This window comes from Passer domesticus, chromosome 1 (genome assembly GCF_036417665.1).
Source record: "Passer domesticus isolate bPasDom1 chromosome 1, bPasDom1.hap1, whole genome shotgun sequence".
NCBI lineage: Eukaryota > Metazoa > Chordata > Aves > Passeriformes > Passeridae > Passer > Passer domesticus.
The window spans coordinates 96,791,788-96,808,739 of NC_087474.1; the positions used below are offsets into that span (position 1 = coordinate 96,791,788).

General features: G+C 38.2%; 1 protein-coding gene across 19 annotated transcripts in view; it reads left to right on the forward strand.

Moving 5' to 3' along the window:
• The window catches only part of LOC135306386 (poly(rC)-binding protein 3-like), a 498,603-nt gene that overhangs the window by 245,090 nt on the left and 236,561 nt on the right, over positions 1 to 16,952 (forward strand). For 3 of the 19 annotated variants that reach the window (XM_064430248.1, XM_064430236.1, XM_064430281.1), the window contains one exon: positions 4,199 to 4,288. The exons of the other annotated variants lie outside the window; for them this stretch is intronic. The gene's annotated coding sequence lies outside the window, so the exon portion shown is untranslated. The remainder of the gene's footprint in view (positions 1 to 4,198; positions 4,289 to 16,952) is intronic. 19 annotated transcript variants of the gene reach the window in all.

Consider the following 16,952-nt stretch of genomic DNA (forward strand, 5'->3'; position numbering starts at 1 on the left):
GAATCCCTGTCTCTCACATAGGGTAGTGGGTACCAGTCTGTCAGAAAATGGAAATGTGTTGACTGTGTTATGTCTGTGTAAGCACAGGGAAGATGAGCAGAAGAATGGGAAGCACCTTGAGTTTTAAAAGCTGCCTTGTTCTTTCAAGTTTTGTTGCTCTGTTTAAGAATTTCATTTCAGACAGCCAGCCTGAACAGCTCTCTTTTGTTTCTGAATGATTTGCTGAATGGGAAAAAGCTATTGTGAGTTTTATATAAATAAGAAAAAAATGGATTTGTACATAAGTATTACTGAGCTTATATTATAAGAAAGTTGCTTTTTTCCCTTTTCCAGAAGATGAAGCATTTTTACAGGAGGTTTTCATCCCCGTTTCTAGATGAAGCCAATTCACAAACAAAGCACCTAATTTTTTGCATTCTCCTACTGCTGAGATGATGTACTCTTTTAGCCTTTCCATAAGTCAGACTTAATGAACAAACCTGGTAGGTTTGTTGGTATAGGCTCACCAGCCAAAATCCTTAGCTGTAATGGCTGGTTATTCCATTTGTCAAACAATTCAGTAAATACTCTGTGGGAGAAAAAGGTTCTTCTCTCCAGGGCTGCTAAGGAAGCTAAAGTGTTTCTCTCTTCATCTTTGTTTAATTTTTAATTTAGTTAATGAAATAATTGAGAATCACACCTTAAGAACATGATTGCTTTATTAATAATGGATGGACTCCATTAGAAAGGGCTAATCAACCTGTTAGGCTATTTTTTTAATAACATGTACAACATAATGGTAGCATTGTAGCTCTCATTTGAAGGGATATTTTCCCCAGCTGGTTGCATTTTCATTACTACTGATTCATCAAGTGCAAGAGTGGTGATTTTAAATCCGTTTCTCAACTTATCACTGCTATCAACTGAAATATATTGGACTGGATTTTCAACAGGCATAAGGTCAGATAAATACACTGGTTTATATTACCCAGAACCTTAAGCTGCCGTTTAGGCCAGGTCTCAGAAGGACTCGGGCTCACACAACCACCCCTGGCTGTCTCCAGGGAACTCCTCACATCCCACAGTGTGCCCACATCCTCTGCCCCACTGCCTGACCTGCAGGGGCACTGCCTTTGTGTTGTACAGCCACTGGTACAGCTCTTCTGGTTTTCTCCCTAGCCTTCGTTTCAGGTTGTGTCATTAAACTAAGCATGGCATCAGCTCAAATTTAGTTATAATCTCAGCCCAAGACTGACTTTTCAGATTTATTTTCCTGTGTGTTCTTGTGTGTCAGCCTCTAGCACACAGCAAAAATGCTGTATATAATCAACAGTTTGGGGAAGGAGCATTGTAAAATAGTAAAATTTAACAGGACTTTATGATGTGTTTATTAGCATTCCAGACATCTCCACACACTTCCCCTTAATGTAATTATTTTTTTCATAAAAAATGCCAGTTAGTTATATCCCATGTTGGAACAGCATAAACTGGAGAATGCCTTTAAGTAGAAATATGTAAAATGGAAAAACAGGATGAAAGACAGAATGGGCTGAAAGGTGTTTGGTAATGGATTTGTGTTTTGTCAGTCTCATCTTTTATTTGCAACAGTAGTTGGAAGAGACCTGGTCAAGTTATATGCTGCAAATGTGCTAGTTACCTCATGATTTCCTGTCATTTCTGCTCTAAATTGCAACCTGAAGTTCTGGCAACATAGCTCAGCAATAATAAAGCCTCATTTTATTTTATATAAATATGTATATAGCAGGTGTAATTAGATACACACACGCAGTAATATGTGCAATACATATGCACACGTATACAATCACTGTATGTGTGTTTATAAATATCTTTCCAATAAATACAGTAATTGCAAAAAACTCTGCAAATCCAGTATGTCAAGTTTTGGCAAGATTTTCAGAACAATTTTCTTAGTATTTGTATTTTTCTTTGTGGTGTTCTTTGGCCACTGGGAAGAAGCTGTTCCTAGAGGTGTCTCTGCCAATGGACCAGGTTTTTTTCAGCTCCTCTGAGTGCTCTGATAAAGAGCTGCAAGACCTCATAGAGCACTGTCCAGGAAAGGGAAAGCAAAACGCCTTCAGTCAATCAAAGTTTCAGCTGCCAAAGTGAGTCAGCAGTGATATTAATGTGCACGCCCATGTGTGATGCTGGACCTTACAAGAGCCTGGGAGAATCCCAAGTACAGGGCCCTGTCCATGTGTGCAGAGTGAACAGCAGAGCAAAAAAGGCAAGTGCCTCCTGTCAGTATGTCAGTATCTGCAAGAAGGGATTCCTTGTGAGTTTTCAGATTACACTCTGAAATCTTGCTTCCTTTACTCTTGGCCCTACCACCTCTCTGTTCTGCCCATGATGTCAGCCTGAAGGTTTCCTTACCTTTCAGATCAGAGATGAAGACTCAAAACTGGAAACCTCAGGTTTCCAATACAAGGTGTATTATTAAAAAAAAAAAAAAATTAAAAAGTCATTTAGCTATCAAGAGTTATAAATCCTGACTGAGGCTGGGTAACCTTCTAATCTATCTGCACTCTCACTTTGATGTTAATTGTTGGGAAAAACACTTGACAAGTTGCAGAAGAAATCCTGGATTCACATGAAAATGTGTTTCTCTCAAAGTTCAGTTAGAACAAAACAATGAAGGAGAGCTTCTCACACCTTTCACAAAATAATATATTTTGCTTGTATCAACATTCCACTTTTGCCCTTGCCTTCTGACTTAACCTTTTCTTAGGCTGTATAAGACAGTCTTTTGTTGAAGCAGATAGTGGAAACCTTTACATCAAAAGATAGTACCATGATAAGACATAGTGCTCTGTCTAGCCCTAATTTCTTTCTACTTACCTTTCCTTTCCTTCATGTATTTTCAGTTATTTCTTACCTCTATTGCTGTTGCTTCTCCCATTTTTATCATGACACTGGCTGAATATATGAATTGTACAGGCTAGTAAAATAACATTTTCACAATCTTTTGCATATCTCATTTTTATTCTTTAAATCTGAAAGCCTCCCCCCCCAAAAAAAAAAAAATAAAAAAAAGACCCGCAACCAAACAAAACCCAACAAGAATATAAAATTACTTATTACACAAAATAAGTAAATAAATTAGCTGTGAATCATTTATGTTGTTTGCAACCCATTCTCCCCTCTCCTTCTTTCCTTTTCTACACAGATTCTGCACTTGCACCTGTAACAGTAGCAGGAAAAAAAAAGTTTTCTCCTGTTAATTGTTTTTAAGATACTGCTGGGAGAGGTTTCCCTTGTGACACAGTGCAGAACACAATTAACACAGCTAATAATTAAGGTTATTCTAGAAAATCTGCATTTCTCACCTCTTATGAAATCCTATCAGAGAACAGTGCAAATCCTGCCTGGCCTTCCTGTAAAACACTGTAGGTGTGTGTGCAGTAGGCTTTTGTTTCTCTGGAGGTCTCTGCATATTGCTCAGCCAAGAGCAGCTGACTGTAGCATGAAATGCCCTATGGACTGCTCCACGTCTTTGTTCCTGCATTTTCTGGGCACAACATATCTCTGAGGCTTCAGTTTGAGACAGGGAGATAAGGATGGCTAATACAAGGAAGGGTTTCCAGAGCCTGGAATGTGTGCCTGTGGCTGGAGCCAGAGACACTTCTGAAACACCACCCAGATGAAGCAGCCTGACTCCTCCTGACTATCCAAGCAGGGCCCTTGACAAGCAAAACTGATTGAAGAATCCCTGTAATGATGGTAGAAGAGCTGAAATAACACCTGTATTTTTAGTGAAGGTTAAAGGGTATAACATACATGAAGATATATTTGGATATTATTATGATTTTCTGTCTTCATAGAGTTTGAAAAGTAATCCTCCAGAAAGGCTAATTTAATCTTTTGCTTCTTAGGTTCTTTTGACTGCTACCCTCTCCAAGAATATGGATTTAAAATCTGAAAAATCAGAATATGATTCTGTGTGATTCTGTGTCCATTCCTTTACTCTGACATGGTGTCTCTGGCTTCAGTGCCTCTACATGAGTCAAATGCAGCAGAGAAGGAAAATCATCCCCTTCCTGGCTGTAGCTGAGTGCTAAATGATTCTCACCTTATTTCCTCCTTTTCCTCCCATACCCACCCTGCACACCTGATGCACACAGCAGCTCCCAGGATCTGTCCCTGCAGTTCTCTCTGCACTGGTTTCCCCCCATTTGAAAAACAGCTGCTCTTTCTATTCCAGATCCTGCTTGTTATTGATGACCTGCTCCTTCTCAACTTACCTGGCCACCACAAGCTGTTATACTGCACGTGATTCTTCTCTCAATTTACAGTAAGAAGTCTATTAGCTATAATTGGAAAATTGAACCTCTTCCAACTGTGGGTAGCTTATTTAGCCCAGATAGGTTTTGCATGTAAATGGAGCATATTACATGTCAATTGAATTGAAAAGTGACTCTTAAAACTCTGTTTACCTTTTATTAAGTTTCAAAATTATTATGCCCTCTGCCTAAATTAAGTTTAGAAGCATTTCATTCTCATTTTTGTTTATCTTGCTATGTAGTTTTATTTAGCTAATTAATGTCTTTTTTGCTTATTTGGCATTCTCAGCAATACTTTCTCATTCAAAATATAATTGAAAAATGAAAAAATAAAATTTCAATTAAAGATCATTATTAACGTTCTTCACCTATTATTCTCTAAATTTATATATTTGGGGGATTTTTTTACCAATTTAAGCAAAATAACTTGCACCTGTAGTAATAAACTTATGAGGGTTTTTTTGTACTTATATAAGTCAAAAGTGATGCTGTGTAAATTCTTGGTGTTATCTTTCTGGCTTTTATGCTGGAGTAGCTACATACAGAAATTTTAGAGCTTTGCAGATTATCACTTAAGGGTGTGGAAATCCCAGATTGTTAGTGCTTTATCACATCTTCCATGGGGCTTCAAACAGTAATTAAAGCAGTTTCAGTACTGGCCCTGTGTCTATGTTGTAGTTGGTGACATCATTAGTTGATTACAGTAATAAGATTTTCTAGAAGAGTCTTGAGCTTGGTTTCAGTTGTGACACTAAGATGAACCTGAGAAATTTTTAAAATTTTCTCATCTTGGTATCCAAATTTCCTGTAACAAAGGGAAATTTTAAAAAAAATAAAAGCATTGTCTCAATACAGTCTGGGCTATAGTTAAACAGGATCAAATATGGTCATTCTGATAGTCTGATTTTAAAATCAGGAGTTAATTTTTATATGTTTCTGAACTATTATTTTTGTGACTTGCTTCTTCTCCCTTGAAAATTTCAGTATGCCTATTTGCTAAAAAAAATGGGACTGGTTCCATATAGATATCATGTGATTTCATTTAGGATTGTAGATGAGCTTGCGGTGCTGAATAGCTGATGACTTCACTAGGGAATGATGATCTCACTAGGGACATGCTCTGAAACAATATTGATTGAAATATTTAAATCATTATTGAAAAAATTTGTAGTAAATATCCATTGCAGAAGTTTTCTATATTAGTTTCTCCTTCAAAGGAAGTTGGTGCTAAAATCTATTGAAGATAATTTATATGGCTTTTTTTCTAAATTAAAACTGAATGCTTAAGTAGAATTGAAGTTGGAATACATTTGTCAAAATATAAAGCAGAAGATGTGCATCCATAGTCATATCACACTGGTATTTTATATATTTCATAGAAACTGCAGATGTTGGCTGAACATACCTGACATCAAAGAGGTTATCTAATATCTTTGACTGCAAAAAGAAACCTATGCTGCTTCTGTAAACAAAACTACTGTGGTTATCCAAGGGGTGTGCACTGCATATATATATACATATCTATATCTATAGGTATAATTCCTTACAAATTAGAGGACTGGGCAATCACCAGCTTCATGAAGTTTAACAAAGGAACATGCCAGATTCTGCAGCTGGGGTGAGGCAACCCTGAATGTATGGACAGAGTGGGGAAGCAGTTGCTGGGAAATAGTGCCATGGAAAGGGACCTGGGAGTCCTGGTTGAGGGGAAGTTGACCATGAGTCAGGAGGGCCAACCCTGTCCTGGGGGCATCAGGCACAGCATCACAGCCAGGCAAGGGAGGGGACTGTCCTGCTCTGTTCTGCTCTGCTCTGGGGCAGCCTCACCCCAAGTGGTGGGGGCAGTTTTGGGTGCCACAATATAAGAAAAACATTAAACTATTGGGGTTGTCCGAAGAAGAGCAACAAAGATGGTGAAGGGTCTGGAGAGGAAGCTGAATGAAAAGCAGCTGAGGTCACTTGGTCCGTCCAGCTTGGAGGAGATTGAGGGGAGACCTCAATGCAGTCTGCAACTTCCTCACTAAGAGAAGAGGAGGGGCAGACACTGAACCCTTCTCTCTGGTGACAGTAACAGGATCTGAGGGAATGGTCTGAAGTTGGATCAGAGGAGGTTTAGGTTAGATCTTAGAAAAAGGCTTTTCACCCAGAGGGTGGCTGGGCACTGGAACAGGCTCCCCAGGGAATGGTTACAGCACCAAGGCTGACAGAGTCCAAGAAGTGTTTGGACAATGCTCTCAGGCCCATGGTGTGACTCCTGGGGTGTACTTGCAAGGGTAGGACTTGAACTTTGATGATCCTTGTGGATCCCTTCCAGTTCAGCATATTCTCTGATTCTGTGATTTGGAGAGATTTTAGTTGCAAATATTTCCTTAAGTCTTCTTTCTGGGCACTGGCAGTAACACACATGTACTAATCAGAGTTCTGCACAGTTTAGTTTTGTCCCAACTTGGGCTAAGAGCTAAACACAGAAATGCTTCATCTGACAATGTAGAAATGGTGTAGCTGATGCAGTTGTTATACTTGACCCTGACCATCTGTTTACTTAAGGTGCTGCTGTATTATAGTGATATTTTCACTTGACATCTTCAGAAAAGTCCTTTTCATCTTCCCAATGACTTTTAACATTGTCCATACTATTTGGGAGTCATGTTTTGTAGCCCTCATCATCTCCTTAAGTGTTAATATTTTGATTTTTCTCTTGATAGCTGATCTTCAAACCTACTAAAAATTCACTTTATGTGCTTTCTTCTTTTTCTCTTAAAACTGTTTTTAAATCATACTTTTGCACTACTTTTTTATTCCCTATTTCCATTTTAAGGTTCTGTTTAATTCCCTAAAATGTCAGCTCTGTTCACCTGCTTCCTACAACATCTCTTGTTTTAATTTAAATCTTGACTTTCAAGTAGGTACAGTCTCTGAAGCTTTTCCTCTTTTTTTGTGTCCTGAATAGCTTCTCTTGTAGAGCTCTGCAGTCACTCATGTTTTCAGTTTTCTATCACTTGACCTCTGCATGACCATTATTTTCACTTGTTTCCCCATGTTTTTCAGCTTCCTAATGTTTATGTTTATAAAACTGAAGTTACTTCAAAGGAAACATCTTCCACCCTGTAACACAGAGGTTATACAAAGATTATACAGAGGCTGAACTTCTTGTTGTTCTATTATATATATCTTAGGCTTTATGTCAACAAAAGTACAGTAGAGCCAGAGCAGCATGCACATACAAGAGCAGATAAAAAGCTAGGGGGAAAAACATTCTCAGAAATTAAAGCTCTCTAGAACCTGATAGTTAGAAGAAACCCACGTATGTCTATGCCAGCTCTTGCATTTGACAAGTTTATGAACTCTGGGAATCTTTTATTTTGTGTTTGACAGAGGATACAAACTGCACTAGTAAATTGAACACTTCATAATATCTAGAAATACTTAATTTCAGGGATCACAGATTTTAAAGGATCCATGAGGAAAGCAGCTGAGTTAGTATTTTATGTAACTCTGTCTTGCATCCATTACCACTGGGTCTTGTAATTTCTTTCAAAATACAATTCTTAAGGTCACTGATCTTGAGAGAAATTGGTGAATTATGGTTCTATTATAAAAACAGCTTTCCTGGTACATCTAGTGTTTTCCACTCTGAATATTACTCGAGAGTTCTGGATAATCAGATGTCAAATGCAACAGTCATAGACTGAAACTATAACAGGCTAAGTCCTGAAGTCCAAACTGGAGTCTTTCAAAGCTCTTTCAAGTTTGTTTTGTTTGGTTTGTTCTGGGGTTTTTTGAACTTTTTTTTTCCCCCTAAATCAGTGATACTGGTAACTGATGTTCACTTTTTACAAGTTCTGGTCATAGAGTTGAGGCATACTGTAATACCTGTGAGAGAAAGAATCAAACTTCATGTAAGATAACCAAACACTTTGATGTGACTATCTATTGCTCACTGTGAATATTTAGGGATGATTCTTTTTGATGCTTATTAGTGCAACATTTCAGTATACATATGTACATAATATTTTCATTTTCTTACTCTACAGAAGAATAAGTAAGTGCTATTTATTTATTTTTGAATTATGTGAACAGTGCAGATGAAATGAGATGCTCCAGGGCTCACAAGAAACCCTTTGGTAGTGCTGGGAATGAAATCTTGCTCTTTCCAAGTTCCCCTTCTCATGGGACACTGTTAAAAACTATGTGAGCAGCGCATAGGCATGTGCCCAAAGGCAGTCAGATGTAGAAAACAAGCCTGAGGAGTTAAGAGGAGGTTGTGACCCACAGGCATGTTTTCTCTTTTAATACAAGAGAGAATTTCCTCTCTGAATTCTGCTGGACATGTGTCAGCAACAGGAATCAACTGCCTTGTTTCAGATATTGTTTCTAAGAGAATATAAATGCTTTGGCCAAACTCACTCACAAGTTTCTACTTATTCCCACATTTGAGAAGCTTAAAAAATCTTTCAATCACCTTGAAAGAATTTTTTCTTTATGCTTGATAAGACTTGTTTCCTCTTCTTTCACTTAAATTGAAATATAGCACAAGCCAAGTGGTGCATTGTGGGTGGCACAGCCATTCCTTCAGCCCTGGCTTTAGCTGTGCAGATCTCCACATGACAGTTCTCCCTCCAGAGTTTCCACAAATCTGGTCCAGAAATGCTCAGAAATGGGCAAATCCCTCCTCCTTTTCTGGAGACTGACCTCAGTTTAGCAGTGCTCATATGGAAGTTCTCATCCTCAACCACATGCTTCAGTTTCATGAGATGACCTTTATCAATGAAGCTGATGCCTTACGTGGTCTACTCAGAACCTGTTGCTTCCCTGCTGATCATGTTTGGAAAAACCAACCTTCTCAAAGAAATCAATCTCTCCAGAAAAAAACTAGCGACCAAAAGCAAAACACAATGGTTAACCAACTTTCTGGTTTTTCCAAGAGAAACCCTGGGTTTTGTCCTGCCCTATGTAGTTGACAGCCAAGTGGGGGATATTTGTCCATATTTTACAGGTGAACCAATAATATGTCTATATTAGGAAATTATTTTTCTTTAGAATAAATAGAATTATGTCATATGATCCAAATAATGCATGACAGCACATACTTCAGAAACAAAAAATATAATTAAAGTGTCTAAAGAGACACTTCTTTGTTCTGTAGAGGAAAACAGGCAGCCGCTTGGGGGCTTATGTTTCTCCTCTTGCATTCACAGAGGAAATCTGTTTATGTTTATCATATCTGTCTTCTTCCTGTGCATCCTTCAGGAAACATTTTTTTGAAGACTATGAAAAAATAAAACTAAATATGGCACAATAATATCCTCTTTTAAGCTCAACACAGTAATTTATGTCTACTATCAAGCATATATTATTTTAAATACCAGAAAAATTATACCCTAGAATGAGCTGTACTGCACACTGAGTTTTAATCTCCTCTCCCTAGCAACAAGCAAAAGAAACAATAAGGGCAATAAATAGACAAATAGGGCATAAGAAATGAATAAAAATAGTGTTTCTGTTTGGGGAAATGGATCTTTAATCACTTCTCCTCTGATGTCCCTAAAATTGAAGGTTTGAACAATTAACAGTTTCAAATAGCAGTTTCAAAATAGCCTCAGAAATGGTCTTAGTCTCCAGAACAATAGGCCTTTTCTAAAATAAACATGATAATACCCAGGGGATCTTGCTGACTTCAGGAAGTTCAAAAGACATCCATGCTCCCTCACACAGAGAAGGCAGAAGTAGCAGCCTCAGGCCATGTCTTCACTGAAAAAAGGGATGTCTTTACACTGCATTAAATTTAGATGGTGGAGATGTTGCTTTACTATGACAGCGGGGGCAATAGTAAGGTAGTTTTAGCTATTTCATAGGCTATTTGAGGTCATCCTTGAGCTGAGGTACAAAGACAACCTTTATGAGACTCAGTAATTGTTTAAAGCTAGGGGTTATCTAGTTTCAATGGCTATCCTGGGTTATTTATTTAAATGGAAAATGGAAATGGTTCCCCATATCCATGTGAAATCAAGCCTGAATTTTTTGTACACCAGCAAGCTGGCAGCAACCCTGTAGCAGGAACTAAAACTGCAGCTACTCTGACTTTCTGTGCTTTACAGAGGTTATATGAAAATAAATGTCTCTTTTGGTGGAGGCTCACAGGGTGGGTTTTATATGCCCAAGGGCCAGTCTCCAACTGAAAGTGCTGAGTGGTTTAAGATATCTGTATTTGGGTACGTAAGTGGTAATCTAGGTAGTTCTCTGTGGCATTGGTCTTTGCTTTCTACATTCTGCAAGAGAGCTGAAGTATGTTTCAGAGGCTTGTTTCAACACTGAAGCTCTGTTGGGAGTGCAAAATGCCATCCCCAGCAGCTCTGTTATGTAAAAGCAGAGAACCAGGACTGTGGCTGAAATTTTTAAATTTTAATCTCAGTTTTGCTAAATATGAGAGCAATAGTAGCCAACTGATATGTATCACTGTTGCTTGACTATAGAATGAGTCTAGGAAAACCAAATGTCTTTACCAGTTGGCTGGCATCACATATCCCAAACATGAGCTCCTCTGTAAGTGAACTGCAGAGTTATAGATGTCATTTTACCATTCTGAGTAAGCGGGACAATATTGTGCCTCCCAAAAGTTTAATCTTCCGTCTCTCAGATTAGAAGCTTTCTTTACTTTTCTTTTCTTTTTTTTTTCTTTTTTTTTTCTTTTTTTTTTTCACAAAGGCTCATAGCAGCTCACAAGAGCCAGTGGAAATTTTGCCACTGACTTACATCAGGAGCTCTTCAAAGCCCTGCTGCGGCTTGCACACCTGAAAGAGATGACTTGCAAAGTTAAATTCAAAGATATGAGGATGCAGTTCATTCTTCATGAACAACAGCTCCAGGGCTGTTTTCTGCCTAAATGGAATATTCATTGTGTGGATTTTGTCCTAGCCTATGAGTTGATGCTGCAATTAACTGCACAGGTTATCTGGACCATCATTCCAACCTGAATGTGCTGTGCCATTGGGCTTCCAGTGGGCACCAAGGAGGATGAATTTTCAAAATTGTACAGTGGGAGCTGAGTACTAGTTGCACCTTGAATAATTTTTTTGCTGGCTTCAATAATTTTTGTCTCTAATTTTTGCTTTTCCATTATTATTGTCTCAAATTTAAAAATAAATGGGTCGTAGATGCATGATGATACAGAAAAAAAAAATTCATGTTTATAAAGAAATACAGTTAACAGAAAATCACTATGGCTGCTTTCAAAACAAAAAATTCTGGTTCCAAAGATTCTGCAATTTTTAGGAGATTTCTTACCCTTAAAGTAATGTAGAACTACAAAGATTTTTCAAGCAGAAATTTTCACCAGAGTCAATTTTTGTATTATTGTTGTAATATGTTGTGGGTTTTTTAAGAAACTTAGAGCTTTCCAGCAGGAGAAAAAGTGTAAATAAAATCAAGAATTGTAATTTTTAGCTCATCTTTTTAGAGAATCTGCCCTCATTTGTTGTTCTGAACTCAGTTTGTACAATTTGGGTTTTTTCTTAGTTTTTCATTTAGTCTTGGAAGTTTGCAGACAGAGAGCGCTCTCCTAGATTGCTGTTTTGCCCGTGTGGGTAACTTGATGAGCTAGCATGTGCATTTATATTAAGAGATGTGAGCCTCAACATTTTCTGAAAAAGAGCAGTGTGGTGCAGTCAAGTGCCCTGTTGAGAGATCTTTCCTTATCTGTTATTACCCCAGATTTGCTTATTGTTATAATCATTCAATAATCGCTAATTTTTGTGCATTAAGGGAAAATATTTTCTCTCCCATTTCATTACTCATGATATTCCAATACTTGAAACTGATTTTCATACCCCCTAGCTCCATAGCTTTAATTTAACTATGCATTAATCTTTTAATCTTTACCCATAAATCACAATGTCCTGTTCTTTAAAAATTTGTTCCTCTTTTCTAAAAATTCCCTGTATTTTTTATGATACAGACTTTTCAGAAACAGAAACACAATATTTTAGATGTTGTCTCAGTGGTATACTCATTGAGGTTTGGTTGTGCTGGAGGTAAATAATACCATGTTCTTTGTTCTGCTATAAAATGTTATTTGTAACATGCAGCTGAAATGAGTATTTTGTTGCTTCTTTTCTTGTTAGCATTGGATGCTCATGATATAAAATAGATCCTGCTGACAGAATCCAGCACGGTCTTCAACTGTGAACCATTGTGATAGGGAAATTTCACTTTCCTCCACCAGCCACTGGTGAAGCAGACACACTGCACTTGTTCTTGGAGAACTTGGAGAACCCTGAGCATCATTTTGCCTCACTTCTCACTGCCCAAATGACTGCAAAAGGAGATGATATGAGACTGTATGTTAGCTGTGCATAGATAGCTGTAAAGATACAGCTCTCTGTCTTTAGGTATCTGTCCATGGAAATCTCCAATATCACCTGCATGTCAGTTGAACATCACTGATGATCCAGAGGTAAAGTTTTGTTAAGTTTTCCTTCAAAGAAATTAATTAGATACCTGTGACATGTAAATGCACAATTGGTTTTACTGGTTGAATATTGTCTCCTTAGGTAGAGATTTGAAACAGTGAATACACTGTGCACAACGTTTGCAATCAAATATTTATAGCTACCCTTACAAAGAGTAACTTTGCTGCCAGAGGTGGAAAAGGGCACCAATTTTTATTTAAATTCGGGCTTTCTTCTCTATTGTGAATAATTTTCAGGCATAACCGCATTTCTCTAAACTTGTTTGTTATTAAAGATTGTGTTGGAAGACCCTTCTGGGTATGTACTGTAGCTCTGTGGCAGCAATTTGTGTTCCAAAAAATCAAAATTTTAAACATGTTAGTGTGACTACATTGCTATGGGAATATAAAAATGCTTCTACAGGCTAGGGCAAGAGTGGCTTGAGAGCTGTTTGGCAGAAAGGGACCTGGGCATGCTGGTTGACATTCAGTTCAGTATAAGCCAGCAGTGTGCCTAGGTGGCCAAAAGGCCAATGGCATCCCAGCCTGTATCAAAAACAATGTGGCCAGCGGGACCAGGGAAGTGTCCATCCCCCTGGACATGGTACTGGTGATGCCACACGTCGAGTGCTGCATTCAGCTCTGGGCCCCTCACTTTAAAAAGGTCATACTTCCATCTGGATCTGGCACTGGGTGATATGGTTTAGTAATTTAGGGGTTACAGTGATAGTGCTGGGTGAAAGTTGGACTTGATGATCTTAAAGGTCTCTTCCTACCTTGACAAATCTATGATTCCATGGTGCTAAGTACATCAGTGACCAAGGTCTTTGATGCACACAGAGAACTTGTCATAAATGCATTCACTCTTGTTAGCCCTTCAGAAAACTCAGACTTCTATCCTTCTCAGGAGGCACACACTACTTACAGAAGCTATGCTCTCTCTTGAAAATTATGCTTCAGCAATCACATCTTCTAGTCTTCACCTCTTCTTTTTCTCATCTTTTTCAAAATTCATCTTTACCACTGGCTAGCTAGCCCCACCCAAATTGTTCACTTTATTCTCCTTTTGTCCCTCGTAAGCATCACTAATCTGTAGCACACAAATTCTTTGCATATGGTTTTGGAATTGCTTAAAAAGCTAAGAGGGAAGAGGGTAATTACAGACAGGTACTGTTGAGGAAAAATTCTTTGTCTGTGTTTCCAGAGAGCAACCCCAATACCACGCAGCAGAGTCGGAGCTTTTGAGGAACTGGAGGTCTTTCCATTCAACTAATGGATTCCTACAGTCCTGTTGAGATGGTCAGTGTGATGGTGCAATCAGGGTTGACAGATGCCCAGTGCCTCCCAAAGCAGTGATTTTGTTTCATCTAAAGAGATAAAAAGCAATACTGCCTGACACAGCAAGGTCTTTGGAGCCTTTCTTAGCAGGATACATCTTTCTACACTTTGCTCTTAAGCGCTCAGTATCCCATGGCAACCTCTTTTCTTCAGGGAGCTTTAGATTTTGACATATCATTAATACATGAGTTGAGGAAGCAACGCTGCAAAGCTGGAGATTGGTTCATGGATTTAGCTGAGGTAAATAGCAAGGAAATTTAAAGGCAGGCTGAAACCAATTTTATGGTACTTCCTGTGGGATTAATGCCTAAATTTGTTTGTCTGGTAATGAAGCAAAGTTATCACCTGCAGGTGCAGGTAGAAATTGCAGAGGAAAGGTGTTTGTAAAAAGGAGAGCTGCAAGATAAAACCAAACACTTTTTAAAACACTAATATATTTTAAAGCACTAGCTGCTAATTGAAGAAGAGGGCTAGTGAAATTGATTCAGTATGAAATTACTGTGACCTGCTTGACTACAGAATAGATATTATTGAGAGGACAGAGAGACCACTGGGGAAAAAAAAGTATGGTGAAGTATAAGCTACATATATTGACGTATACTTTGGTACAAAACAGACTGAAACACTTGAAATTACATCTGATTCAAATAATCCTTTTAGTATGTTGGGTCTTCATCTCCTGGAGGGTAATTGTTTGCTTTCTGGCTACCGGTTGCTCCAGCAGCCAGCAAAATATGAGATAAAAATTTAAAAAGAAAATATGGGGATTATAAAGAGTAACCACTACGTACACTGACTGTACTGTTCAGGAACACTCATTGACTAACCTCAAGCTTTAATTTCTCTCATGCTCAGAATCTGATGATTGACCACCAGCATCCAAAACCCCTTTCCTCTAGAACACACAGGTCTTTGCTTAGCAAGAAAAATGCAAGGGTGTTAGCACCTCCATATGCTTATTGACTGCCTATGATGGGTTATATTAATATTTGGATTATATGAGGAGGAAAGTTGCATCGATACAGGCATGGAACCAGATTCTTCTTTTATTTATGAGATGCAGATCTTTTCCCACAAGATGCTTGCTGATTCACCTGAAGACAATTTCTGAAGTAAAAAACAGATCAACAAAAGAATACGGGGACATAAAATACATTCATGAATTTTATCTGCTGTTTTCTCTTGGTGCAAATTTGGAACAATACGGCTTCAGATTTAAAATATAGTTGTTTGGGGTTGTGGGTAGACGTAACTCAGGATGAAACTCAAGAACTTCAAAAAGCAATACCTTGTGGAATAATGTTACATGGACTTGGTAGAAGTTCATTTATTCCAGAGTAGATATGAAAAGGAACCTGTATGCTTCATCTGGAGAGAATAGAGGATAGGTTGCATAAATACTTTACTCATATGTCTTATTTTACCAACTCTGACACAAAACAAGATGTCTCAATGCAGTTTGCAAGGACAAGCTTCTTCTGCTCATACTTTATTGCAAGGACATGTCTGGAGTTGCTGATCTAGTAAATCAAGCAGAAGGTCCTGCTTTGTTATTTGTGATTAATAGTTTAAATGTAAAATGATGATCATTTGGATTGACATTAGTAACTTCAGTTAGGAGATAGCATTAGCAAAAACCATTCTCTCTGAATGCACTTGAGATACAGAACATCTGAGAAACAGTAAAAATAGCATTTTAGACATTGAACTTTCTAAATTAGATCTGATATTTTGCATTAGTTCTTCAGCCTTAAATTTTATAAATACATCTAGAAGATTCCAGGAGATAAATGTCATCATATGTTGTGATCTCTCGCCCAGTGTAATTTTCCTTAGGACAAAATCATGTTTTAGACAGTAGCACAGTGAATTTGTCCACGTCCAGCCTGAAATCTCAACTTTCAGATGGCAGGGAAAGATGACAGGGTGCCACTTGCTGGAGTATTCAAGAAGCCTGTTGGAAAAAAAAGAAAACCAGGAGTATTAAAAGAGAATTTCTGTATGAAAAGTCTTACCTAAGCTAGCATTTGTCTTTATTGATCCTGAAAAAATGATGTGTCTAGTCAGAGAAATGCCTCCAGCAGACACGAGATCCCCTCTAGAAGCTGTAGAAATGTTGTGGCTCTTCAGAAAGAAGAGCCTTGGGAGTGCTGGGCACTTATGCAGATGAAGGGTTACTGCTGGTTTTTCTTCAATTCACCATATCTGTGTATCTAGTGCACCATTTAGAACACTCAACATGTTTTTTTGCACAATGTTGTCTATTTGTGTAGCCACAGTGACACAGCATGACTTGTTCATTACTCATACCCAAACTTTTAGTGATTAAATCTGCTGATTCTGGGAGGGTTTACTGCAAGACATGTAGGTGTAGTTTTTCCTTAAATCTATAGTTCTTGTGAGAAGCCAATAGAAGAAACTTGATAGTCTTCATGATGGCAGGGGAAAGTGGGGAAATATGGCCTTGCTTCATTTTGGAGGTTCCAAGCCACATTTAAAACTTACTATTTTATGATTACACAGCTTGTGGTTGGCTATTAATTATTGTCCTGTTTGGAGCTGATGATGGAAATTAGATCCTCAGCTGCAGATGGGGGCTGTAGATGCAACTTTGAAATAAGCAACAACAGCTACAGTTACCTGAGATGTGTTGTCCTCAGAACATTAGAGGTGCCCTACCTGTGGTGGCTGTCATGGTTCAGCAATTACCCTTCTTTCCATGTTCTCCAAGGAGTGACCTCTCACAAAACAGATGGAAAAAGATACAAATCCTTCCAGCTTTGGGGAGTGGCAGCTTTTGTATGCACAGATGGAATGTTCAGGCCTGACCTAATGAGGTGTGGGGAAAGAGAGATTCACAGAGACTGTGGATTGCTTGGGTGTTTGTGAAA